Consider the following 11824-nt stretch of genomic DNA (forward strand, 5'->3'; position numbering starts at 1 on the left):
TAGAGCACTCTCTGCAGGCAAGCTCTCCTCTTGTAGGGAAGGTGGACAGATATATGGCATTCAGACCTGCCTCTTGGCAGAAGATGAAGCCCTGAAATAGGGCTTGTCCCAGAATCTCTGTAGCTTCTGTAGTCTACACTCTACCTGTGCAGACTAGTCTTGGCAGGTTCTGGGAACCAAGATGTCTCCCCCAGGTGCTGAGGCAAATCCCTCCTGGGCGGGGCAGACACCTCTCCTCTGGCAGGGAAGGTGCCTAGATGTCCTGAGCCCAAATCTTGGTCTGCCTCAGAAGCTCTGTGGCTCCTGCCTGTCCTAGAATTGGTTAGCTTCTGTAGTCCACACTCTCACCTGTGCAGACTAGTCTTGGCCAGGTCTGGGAACCAAAATGGCTCCTGCAGATGCTCCGGCAATGCCCTCCAGGGCCAGGGGGATACCTCTCCTGTGGCAGGGAAGGTGCCCAGATGTCTGGAGCCTGAAATGGGGCCTACCTTAGAAGCTCTGTGGCTCCCACCTTCCCAGAAGCTGTTAGCTTCTGTAGTCCACACTCTCACCTCTGCACACTAGTCTCAGCGGGGTCCGGGAACCAAGATGTCTGTTTGTAACATTTCTAAAAAATTAGTTCTTGACTTCTTTATCAAGAACTATATATTGAATATTAGCCCTCTATTAGATGTAGGACTCATAAAGATATTTTTCCAATCTGCTTGTTGCTGTTTTATCCTATCGACAGTGTCCTTTGGAATCTTAGGATGTCCCATATGTCTACTGTTGATCTTAGAGCATATGACATTGGTGTTCTGTTTAGGAACTTTTTCCCTGTGCTGATGTGTTTGAGTCCTTTCAACACTTTCTCTTCTATTAGTTTCAGTGTGTCTGGTTTTACGTGGAGGTCCTTGATCTACTTGTACTTGAGCATTGTACAAGGAGATAGAAATGAATCAATTTGCATTCTTCTACATGCTGACTTCCAGTTGAACTAGCACCATTTGTTGAAAATGCTGTCTTTTTTTTCCACTGGATGGTTTTAGATCCTTTGCCAAAGATCAAGTGACCATAGGTGAGTGGGTTCATTCTGAGTCTTCAATTCTATTCCATTGACCATCCTGCATGTCTCTGTACCAATGCCATACTTTTTTTTTATTACTATTGTTCTGTAATACAGCTTGAGGTCAGGGATGGTGATTTCCTGAGAATTTCTTTTATTGTTGAGAATAGACTCCAAAGAATCAAATAACCCTATTGAAAATGGGGTACAGAGCTAAACAAAGAATTCTCAACTGAGGAATACCGAATGATTGAGAAGCACCTGAAAAAAAATGTTCAACATCCTTAATCATCAGGGAAAGGCAAATCAAAACAACCCTGAGATTCCACCTCACACCAGTCAGAATGTCTAAGATCCAAAACTCAGGTGAGATCTGATGCTGGCAAGGATGTGGAGAAAGAGGAATACTCCTTCATTGTTGGTGAGATTGCAAGTTGGTGCAACCAATCTGGAAAACAGTCTGTCAACTCCTCAGAAAATTGGACATAGTACTACCTGGGGACCAAACTATATAACTCCTAGGCATATAACCAAGAGATGCTCCAACATATAAGAAACACACATACTCCACTATTTTCATAGCAGCCTTTTTGATAATAGCTAGGAGCTGGAAAGAACAATGACTTCATGAAATTCTTAGGGTAATGGATGGAACTGGAAAATTTCATCCTGAGTGAGGTAGTCCCTTAACAAAAGAAGACACATGGCATGTGCTCACTGATAAGTGGATATTACCCAAAAGCTTAGAATACCCAAGATACAATTCGCAGACCTCATGAAGTTCAAGATAAAGGAAGACCAAAATGTTGATGCTTCAATCCTTCTTAGAAGGGTCAACCAAATGATCGCGGGAGGAAATACAGAGAAAAAGTGTGGAGCAGCGACTGAAGGAAAAGCCTTAGAGAGACTGCTCCACCTGAGATCCATCCCCTATACTGTCATCAAACCTAGACATTATTGTGGATGGAAATAAGTCCTTGCTGACAGGAGCCTGATATAGCTGTCTTCTGAGAGGCTATGCCAGAACCTAACAAATACAAAGGCAGATGCTCACAGCCAACTATTGGACTGAGCACAGGGAGGAGGAGTTAGAGAAAGGACTGAAGGAGCTGAAGGGGTTTATATCCCCATAGGAAGAACAACAATATCAATCAACCAGACCCCGCCCCCCCCCCAGCTCCCATTGGCTAAACCACCAACCAAAGAGTACATATGGAGCAACTCATTGCTCCGGCTGCATAACTAGCAGAGGATGGCCTTGTTGGGCATCAATGGGAGGAGAGGCCTTTGTTCCTGTGATGGCTTGATTCCCCAGTGTAGCGGAATACTAGGGTGGGGAGGTGGGTGTAGGTGGGTTGGTGGGGGAACACCCTCCTAAAAGCAGGGGGAAGGGGAATGTGATAGGGGGTTTTTGGAAGAGAAACTGTGAAAGTGGATAACATTTGAAATGCAAATAAGGAAAATATCCAATAAAATGCAAATTAAAATAACAAAAAATATTAGTTTCTTTGAAAAATGTATACAATATGTTTTCATTTTATCTAACTGCTTATGTCCTCAAAGATTTACCTCTCTTCACTAACTACCCAGCATTGTGTCTCTTCCTGCTCTCTTTATCAGTAAAATTTAGTTTATACTCTCATTCCTTCTTGAATGTATGGCTTCCATTGGAGCCTGATTGACTTTATCAAGGGCCAAACTGTAGAAGAAATCCAACTCTTTCTCTTCTTTTCATCTGTTATCATTGCCATTAACTCTTTATTCAGTAGTGGGACTTCATGCCTACTTCCCTCCCCAATGCTAGGATTTGTTCTGGCATCAGCTGGTGTAGGTTTTGTATATACTGTCACAACTGCTAAGCACATATGTCCACATTACTTGCTGTGTTCAGATATCATCATCTACTGCTTGTGGCTCCTACAAGCTTTCTGATGGCACAGTGATTCCTGAGCCTTCAGATGAGGCTGTGATGTATATTTTAAATATAGGGCTGAGCATTGCATAGTACTTTTAACGCTGTGGACACGTGTTGTCATTTATATTGATCCCCATCTATGGCACACAGAAGCTTCTTTGATGATTGCTGAGTGATGTTTTAATCTATAGATTTAATGATAACTCTTCAGTAGTCAGTTTAATACTATTCTACTAGTGGGCATGTCTTTGCAAGCCACTAATTATTGTAGATTTCAGGGATCATGGTCCATTTTTCTAAGCTATTTCTGTTCCCTAGCTATTGTTAGTAGATCATCAACACATATAAATGAACAGAAATCAGTGTAAGATTCAGGATAGCCATAGATATAAAAATCTTGAACAACAAACAACTGCTAGCGGTATTATTATTCTTGTATATAAATTAAACTATAACTATGTAATTAACCAGAATGGCACAAACATAAAAACAGACTCATTGATCAATGGAACAGAATTGAGAATCAACATGTAAGCACTCCTGTAACTATGTGAGTTTTGATGAAGAGGCCAACAATATACGCTGGATAAAAGATAACATCTTCAAAGCTGATGTTAGTCAAGCTGCATGGGGACATGTAGGAGAATGAAATGGATTTTTACCTCTTTCACACACTGCACATATTCAAGCATCAAGGAATCAACATAAGAGCTGAAAGCTGAAACCATGAATCTGTGAGAAGAGAAAGTATGAAATAAATATGCCTGAATTCATTGGCACAGGAAAGTACTTTTGAATAGGGTCTCTGTGGTACAGGCAATAGCACCAGCAATAAGTGAATGGAATCTCATAATATCAAAGTGGTTTTCTATACCAAAGAACACCATCTTTTACATGAATAGGAAGCATATAGAATGGGAAACATCCTTGTTAGCTGTACATCTACCAGGCAGTTAAGTGTCCAGAATACATAAGAAGTTGAGAATTCAAGAAAACAAATAATTCAAATAAATCATCTTTTGTAATATTTTAACATTGAATTAAAATATAAAGTTTCTGGAGTATTTAGAATGTTTGTGCTGAATATGGTAGAGGAAGAAGCTAAATGTATGATTTCACACATCTCTTTCTTTTCCTTCTGCTATTAGGGCCCTTGAAAAGGTTAAGAGTTTTTATGTGCAAACACACTAGATTGCATGCCTACATTTCACACAAATGGCCTCTATTTACCAAAACATTTTATTATAAATTTTTTTGACCAATTCATGAACAAAACCGAAGAATAAAGTATCTGCTCATGGGCTGGAGAGATCGTTCAGTGCTCTTTCAGAGTTCCTAAATCCAATTCCAAGCAACCACATCTGCAATGGGACCAAATACTCTCTTCTGGTGTGTCCAAAGAAAGCTACAGTGTGCTCAGATAAATTAAATAAATCTGTTTTTAAAAAAAGTCTGCTTCTATCTTGGGAGGATAACCTGGCTACTTTATTCCTCCCTTCTTTACAATTATTTGACACCCTGGTTGTATCAAATATGACTGTATTCAGTTCTCAATAGAAGGTCTTTGAATGGGCTACTCACTTCAGCTGCTGTCAGGAGGCTTGTTGTAAATTCGTCTATTTACATAGTCAGACTAGTAGTTAAATAGTAATTAGTGCCTTGACTAGCAAGAGGAGGAAAAGAAAACTATTGTGATATCATGAATTTATATACGTTTGGAAAATGTATTGTAGTAACAGATTTTGATGGATCAAAGCCTTTTTTTTTTTTTTTTTTTTTTTTTTTTTTTTTGGTTTTTCGAGACAGGGTTTCTCTTAATAGCTCTGGCTGTCCTGGAGCTCACTTTGTAGACCNAGCTCACTTTGTAGACCAGGCTGGCCTCGAACTCAGAAATCCGCCTGCCTCTGCCTCCCGAGTGCTGGGATTAAAGGCGTGCGCCACCACGCCCGTGATCAAAGCCTTGAAATACATGAAAAGAGACTTGCTTAGAGGTTGAGGGATAAATTCAAACTTCAGAGTAATCAGTATTGTCTAACAAATCTGCATGGAACAAAAAAATGAGGGCACACAAACTCAATACGAGGAGTTCCCATCTTATTTCCTTGATTTTGACTATAAAGCTTATAATATATGTATCTTAGATTTTTACTGCTGTGAACAGATACCATGACCAAGGCAAGTCTTATAAGGACAACATTTAATTAGGGCTATCTTGTAGGTTCAGAGGGTCAGTTCATTATTATCAAGGTGGGAGCACGGCAGTGTCTAGGCAGGCATGGTACAGAAGGATCTGATTGTGATGTCTTTTCCTCTAAAGGCATCTAGAAGACCGACTTTCAGGAAGCTAGGACAAGGATATTAAAGCTACTCCAACAAGGCCACACCTACTCCAACAGAGCCATGCCTACTAATAGTGCCACTCCCTTGGCCAAGCATATACAAACCATCACAATATGGTTTCCCCAAAGTGGAATTCAGTGCTGGATTTATATATATATATTCATGATATAAGCTGACCATAGCAAAATTCTAAAATATTATGAAGCCAATGGTGGCTTAATATTGACTTGTTGATTAGATCACTCGTAGAGACACTTGTAGGAAATAACTCCCCTTTAGTATAATCATGGGAGCTATAGAAGGTCAATAAATGTAGTGCCTGCTTATTTTTTGGGAATTGACATTTTCTTTAATTGTCTATGCATCATACAACTCTATGTGTGGAGTGTTTGCTTCATTATGAGGAGGTTAATTAAACAAGCCAAATGATATCCAAGTCTTCCTGGGTTATATTCTATTGTTTCCTCTCTGTAAACACTTCCCTCAAGCTAAAAAAGCATATTTTATGCAATGATAACATTTCCTGCATTTCTTCTTTCCATAAATTATGCCTTTTATTAAGTTTGTTGTCATCTCCCTTTCAATTCACAGCCATCTTTACTTAGATGCCATCCTTCCAGTGACAACTTTCAAATGGGTATCACAGGTCCTGGCTTATTGCATCGGTTCCAATTACTGGAGAAATGGGTGTATATATAATCAACATCTGCATGTAAAAAATAATAGAATAGAATATAGGGTTAGTGTTTAATAGATATGTATTTATTTTTAATATGTACATATTTTAAATTATAATAGAACTAGATCACTTTTTTCCTTCTTATTTCACCCTCTAGTGATACCTTAACAAATCCCTAAATACAACTAAGAAGTTGAATGCTTTACAATGAAAATATCATAAAGAATCTAAAAATGCAGAAACACCCATGTTTATGGATTCCTAGAATTAAATTGTGAGAATGACTATTCTACAAAAAAGAAAAAAAAATCTGTCAGACTAAGTGTAATCCCAATCAATTTGCCTACAATTTTTTTCAGAGAAACAGAAAGAAAAACCCTATAATTCATATGTAACCACAAAGGAGCATGATTAATGAAAACAGTACTGAGTAAAATAAAAAGTACTAGAGGGATTGGTATCATAGACTTCAAGGTAAATTATAGATGTTTATCAATAAACACAATATGGTACTGGCACAAATCAGACATGTAGACTGAAATGAAATGAAATGAAAGACTGGACATCAGTACTCATCAAACATCTGATAGTTAACAAAGTGGGAAAAACACATACATTGGAGAAAAGACAGTAGCTTCAACAAATGGAGCTGGACATACTGTATGCTCACATATGGAACAATGGAATTAAAATGGTATCTACCAGCCTGTGCAAAAACTAGATCCAACTGTTGAACCTGGTAACACTAACTCTGCTAGATGAAAACAGACAACACATTATAAGATATGGGTATAGGATAGAACTTTTTGAACAGGATTTTATTTACCCCAGAATTAGGGCTAATGGATGATATGTGTGACATATTAAAAATGATAAGCTGTTTTATAGCTAAGGAAAGAATTCATTGACTAAAGATGAAAAAAGTTACAGAATATGAAAAATATATATCATATTATATATAATATATTATATATGTATATAATATACCAGCTATACATCCAAGATGGTTGAAATGATTAATATCAAGAATATAAAAATAGCTAAAAAACCCAAACAAACAAGAACCAAACAAGATAACAAAACAATGTAAATCAAAGCAAAGTGAAGCAAAGCAAAACAGAACAAAAAAACAAAGAGTCAAGGAAACAAGTGACCAAAGAGAAAATGGGGTTAAGTATCTAAACAGACACTCCTAAATACAAGAAATAAAAATGGCCAAGGAATACCTCAAAATGTGTTCAGCATTCTTAATGATTGGGGATAAATTAAAACAACGTTGAAACTTCATCTTTCCCCAGTAAGATGGTTAAGATCAACAAAGCAATGGAGAATAAATGTAGTGAGGGTATAGAGAAAAAGAAACCTGCGGGGCATGGTGGCACACACCTTTAATCCCAGCACTTGGGAGGCAGAGGCAGCAGATTTCTGAGTTCGAGGCCAGCCTGGTCTACAAAGTGAGTTCCAGGACAGCCAGGGCTATACAGAGAAACCCTCTCTTGAAAAAACCAAAAAAACATAACAAAAAAAAAGAAAGAAAGAAAGAAAGAAAAAAAGAAAAAAGAAACCTGAGCTCATTGTTGACAGCATGTGAATTGGGCAGCCATTCTCAGAATCAGTATGCAGAGTCCTCAGGGAACTAAAATATGACTCTACCATAGGACCTGGATGTACCACCTTTGGCAGGTGCCCAAAAGACTCAATCTCTTTCTTCCACAGACACTTGCTCAACCAGGTTTGATTCTCATAAAAATTTACTACTGACTTTAAAGACACTGATTAATTTCAATCTATTACTAGTTGGCAAATTTAGTTCCCCACTTTCTCCAGGAGACAGGTCATCTGGAAGCACCCTTCCCCCCCCCCCCACACACACACAGAGACTAGAGAAGCATTAGAGTGAAAGGTCACCTTATATCAGATGCAGAGATTTCACCTACTCCACACTTGATAAAAACATTAGTGTGGACACTTTGCCCCTTTTTAGAATTGGGAACAAAACACCCATGGAAGGAGTTACAGAGACAAAGTTTGGAGCTGAGACGAAAGGATGGACCATCTAGAGACTGCCATACCCAGGGATCCATCCCATAATCAGCCTCCAAACGCTGACACCATTGCATACACCAGCAAGATTTTGCTGAAAGGACCCTGATATAGCTGTCTCTTGTGAGACTATGCAGGGACCTGACAAACACAGAAGTGGATGCTCACAGTCAGTTATTGGATGGAACACAGGGCCCCCAATATAGGAGCTAGAGAAAGTAACCAAGGAGCTAAAGGGATCTGCAACCCTATAGGTGGAACAACAATATGAACTAACCAGGACACCCGGAGCTCGTGTCTCTAGCAGCATGTGTATCAGAAAATGGCCTAGTTGGCCATCATTGGGAAGAGAGGCCCCTTGGTCTTGCAAACTTTATATGCCTCAGTACAGGGGAATGCCAAGGCCAAGAAGTGGGAGTGGGTAGGTAGAGGACTGGGNGGGGGGGGGGAGGGTATGGGGGACTTTTGGGATAGCATTTGAAATGTAAATGAAGAAAATACCTAATTAAAAAAATAAATTTAAAAAATACAAAATTTAAAAAACCATTACTTAATAATGAAAGAATCAAAGAATAAACAAATTAGTATTAACAATGCTTTGAATTTCTGTATGACCTCCAAATATCTTCCCTCCTCAGTATTTGCCAATATTCCTCAAAATGCTGAAATATGTTTAATAATACAGACAACTTGAGCACCTATCATGTATATCTTTCCTTTCAAAATACAAACATCCCAAATTTCTACTAAAGGTTGAAGTCTTACTCTTTAATAATTAATTTTAAGAGATTTTGTACATTTAAAATTAATTAGGCCTTTCTCCTCAGCTGCAAAATATTTAGATTCATTACAATAACTATCCCAGTGAAATTTTCATCAGGCAAATTGAACTCCAGGAGCACCAGGCCATTTTGGCTTTCAAATCTGCTGATGTTTACCACAGCTTAAACTTTCCCACTGAAGAGCCCCCTGAACTAGACTGAATGACAGTGGAGGCATTCTGGGTCATTCTGAAGGTTACAAGTCTTAGTAAGGGCATTTTAAGGAGAAATATCACTTTCTAACTATATTTACCTCTCTTTTCTCTTCAAAGACACAGTATTTAGCTGTGGTTAATATACATCTACAATATCATGTTAAATTACATTTTAAATGCAGGGTATATGAATTTTGTTTACAGGAAAGATTTTTTTTCTATGAAGTTTAAGTTAGTTTAACTGTAAATACTGAGCCCAACTTTCCATGCCAACTCAACTCCCTTTGACTCAACAGTTGATAACACCCCTCCTGGAGAAGAGGGTCTTTCCAGTCTCCCTTTGGGTGCTCTTCAGAAAGTCAGTCACTTGAGAGTGGTTGGGAGCTGGAAGAACAGTTTTCTACATAATGGGCCAACGCCTTTTCTCTAAGGCTGATTCTTTGTAACTCAGTGCTTTAGAACTGCCTGGAGGATTGTTAATCAGACTGGTGCGTCCCACTAAAGCACTTCAAACACCATAAATGCTGCTTGAGACTTCTTGTCTTCCCTCAAAGCTTATGTTAGAATTCTAACTATTTAGGTGATGGTATGAGTGGTGAAGTCTTGGGACAGTCATTAGATCATCAGGGCAAAGCCCTTTTAAAAGGACACAAAGATTATTTCTTTCTCTTCCCAAATGTGGGCACAATGAGAACATCCACTTGTGACTTGTCAATTTCCAGAATAGAGAGAAAGAAATAAATCTGTGTGGTCTATAATCTGTCCAGTCTGTGGCATTTTGGTTAGAGCAACCAAAATTTATTGAGACCAGAGGGCTATTTCATGTCACAGTTTTCTGAGTGACACTTGATGATTCTGGGTAAGAAACAAGGAGAATGATGTCCACTGGTTTCTCTATGCACTGTTGTATGTAACAAAATACATCCTTTTCTTTCATCCTTCAAGTTGCTTTTGTCATAGTGTTTCATCACAGCAGCCCTAAGACATATACATTGACTCTGCTGTATTGTAGGAAAGTCAGTGGCCTACAAACCGTAATTAATGCCACTTCTCTTGGCTGTGCCTATTTTATGAGGTGGGAAATGTAGGAAAATCAAGAATTTCTGGCAGCACAAAAGAACTAATTACTCTTGATTGCTTTGGGATGTTGGGAATCACCCACCATGGCATCCCTCCTGTGAATGGAGGGTGGGAATCTGAGGACAACGGATGACATAATAGATCTACCAAACTCACTTGGGTATAAAAATGTGTCCAGTCATAAAAAAAAAAAAATGAAGGAAAAGTGGGGCAGCTTCCCACCTCTCTGTCCAGGACCTCCTGTCTCCAGGGAGTCTAACACCTGTGAAGGACATTAAATTGTATTAATTTGGACAAAATCTGTCTCCTCTATCAACTTACTCTGAGACTGCTGGAGGGGACATTTACACCAGGCCTACTTTAAGAGAAACTAAGATCCTGATAAAATAGCCTTTCTTATAGCAATGTGACTTAATTAATGGTTTTTCTTTGTAAGGTGGGAGTTAAGAGGAGGTAGGAACCAGAACCTTGAATGGTACAGGACTTGCACACATTACTGTAGGGGGATGTATGACAGGGACAAGAGCCTATTAGTGGTACAGAACTCTCACCTATTACTGTAGGAAGATGCATGACTGGAACAAGAACATTATCTGTGTTTGGGTTGTTCACGCTCAGGCAAATTAGACAATCCTGTATCGAAAGTGTCAGACATACAGAATGCCATTGAATCAAATAAGTAATTTAATCAAAAGTACAATAATCAGAAAACTAAACACCTAAGGATGATGTAGAGACCAGTATTTACAGTACAGTAGATGCCCAACATTGCTTATGTAGACCCTTGTATAGCAGACATATAGATGGAATAGAAAAATAGATAGATAGATAGATAGATAGATAGATAGATAGATAGATAGATAGATAGATAGATAGATGGCAGATAGAGATAAATGTGTGATGATGGACAGACAGGTATCAGTGGCCACCTGTCATCAGAGAGAAAGCTTTAGACTTTTATCTACTATTTTCAGCATCTCCACTTGCCAGGTAGGACTCTATAGTCTACACTGTACATGCTGGCTACCTTTTCAGTCAAATGCAATCCTACTGAACTGCCTCATTTTAAAAGTTGAAATGTGTTAACATTACAAAGCTACTGTAGCAAAGCATTTCTATTGAAATAGTCTTCCTAGTTATATTTAATGCTTTGTAGACTCCCCCCCAACTCAGAGGGGCCTTGTGAAGCACATGAACGCATCAGAGTAATCACTAAAGATCAATGGTTTTCCAATTATCATGTCACACTTAATAGACCATAGGCTGAGATAAATGAAGCACAGCTTTGCAGTTTCATATATTTGTATGAATGATTTTCAGGGGAACAAGGCAAAGATGCCTGCACATTAGGAAGGTCACAGGCATTTATCAGTATTTTAGAATGATACTCATCAAACTCTCTAGTAATTTTGTAAGTATTTCTACATCTTTAACAGTTAATAGAAAATCCTGACTTGAAATCTTTATATGATACAAAAACTAGGGTGCATTTGAAAAGTATTTCTGTCTTTTCTGTATCAAAGTTAATATTCTTTTTTTTTTTGAATATAGATTAAAAATTCTTTTTTTTAAGTTTTTAATATTTTTATTACATATTTTCCTTAATTACATTTCCAATGTTATCCCAAAAGTCCCCCATAGCGCCCTCCACTTCCCTACCCACCCATTCCCATTCTTTTGGCCCTGGCATTCCCCTATATTGGGGCATATAAAGTTTGCAAGTCCAATGGGCCTCTCTTTCCAGTG

The sequence above is a fragment of the Mus caroli genome, chromosome 1, assembly GCF_900094665.2.
Source record: "Mus caroli chromosome 1, CAROLI_EIJ_v1.1, whole genome shotgun sequence".
Classification (NCBI taxonomy): domain Eukaryota; kingdom Metazoa; phylum Chordata; class Mammalia; order Rodentia; family Muridae; genus Mus; species Mus caroli.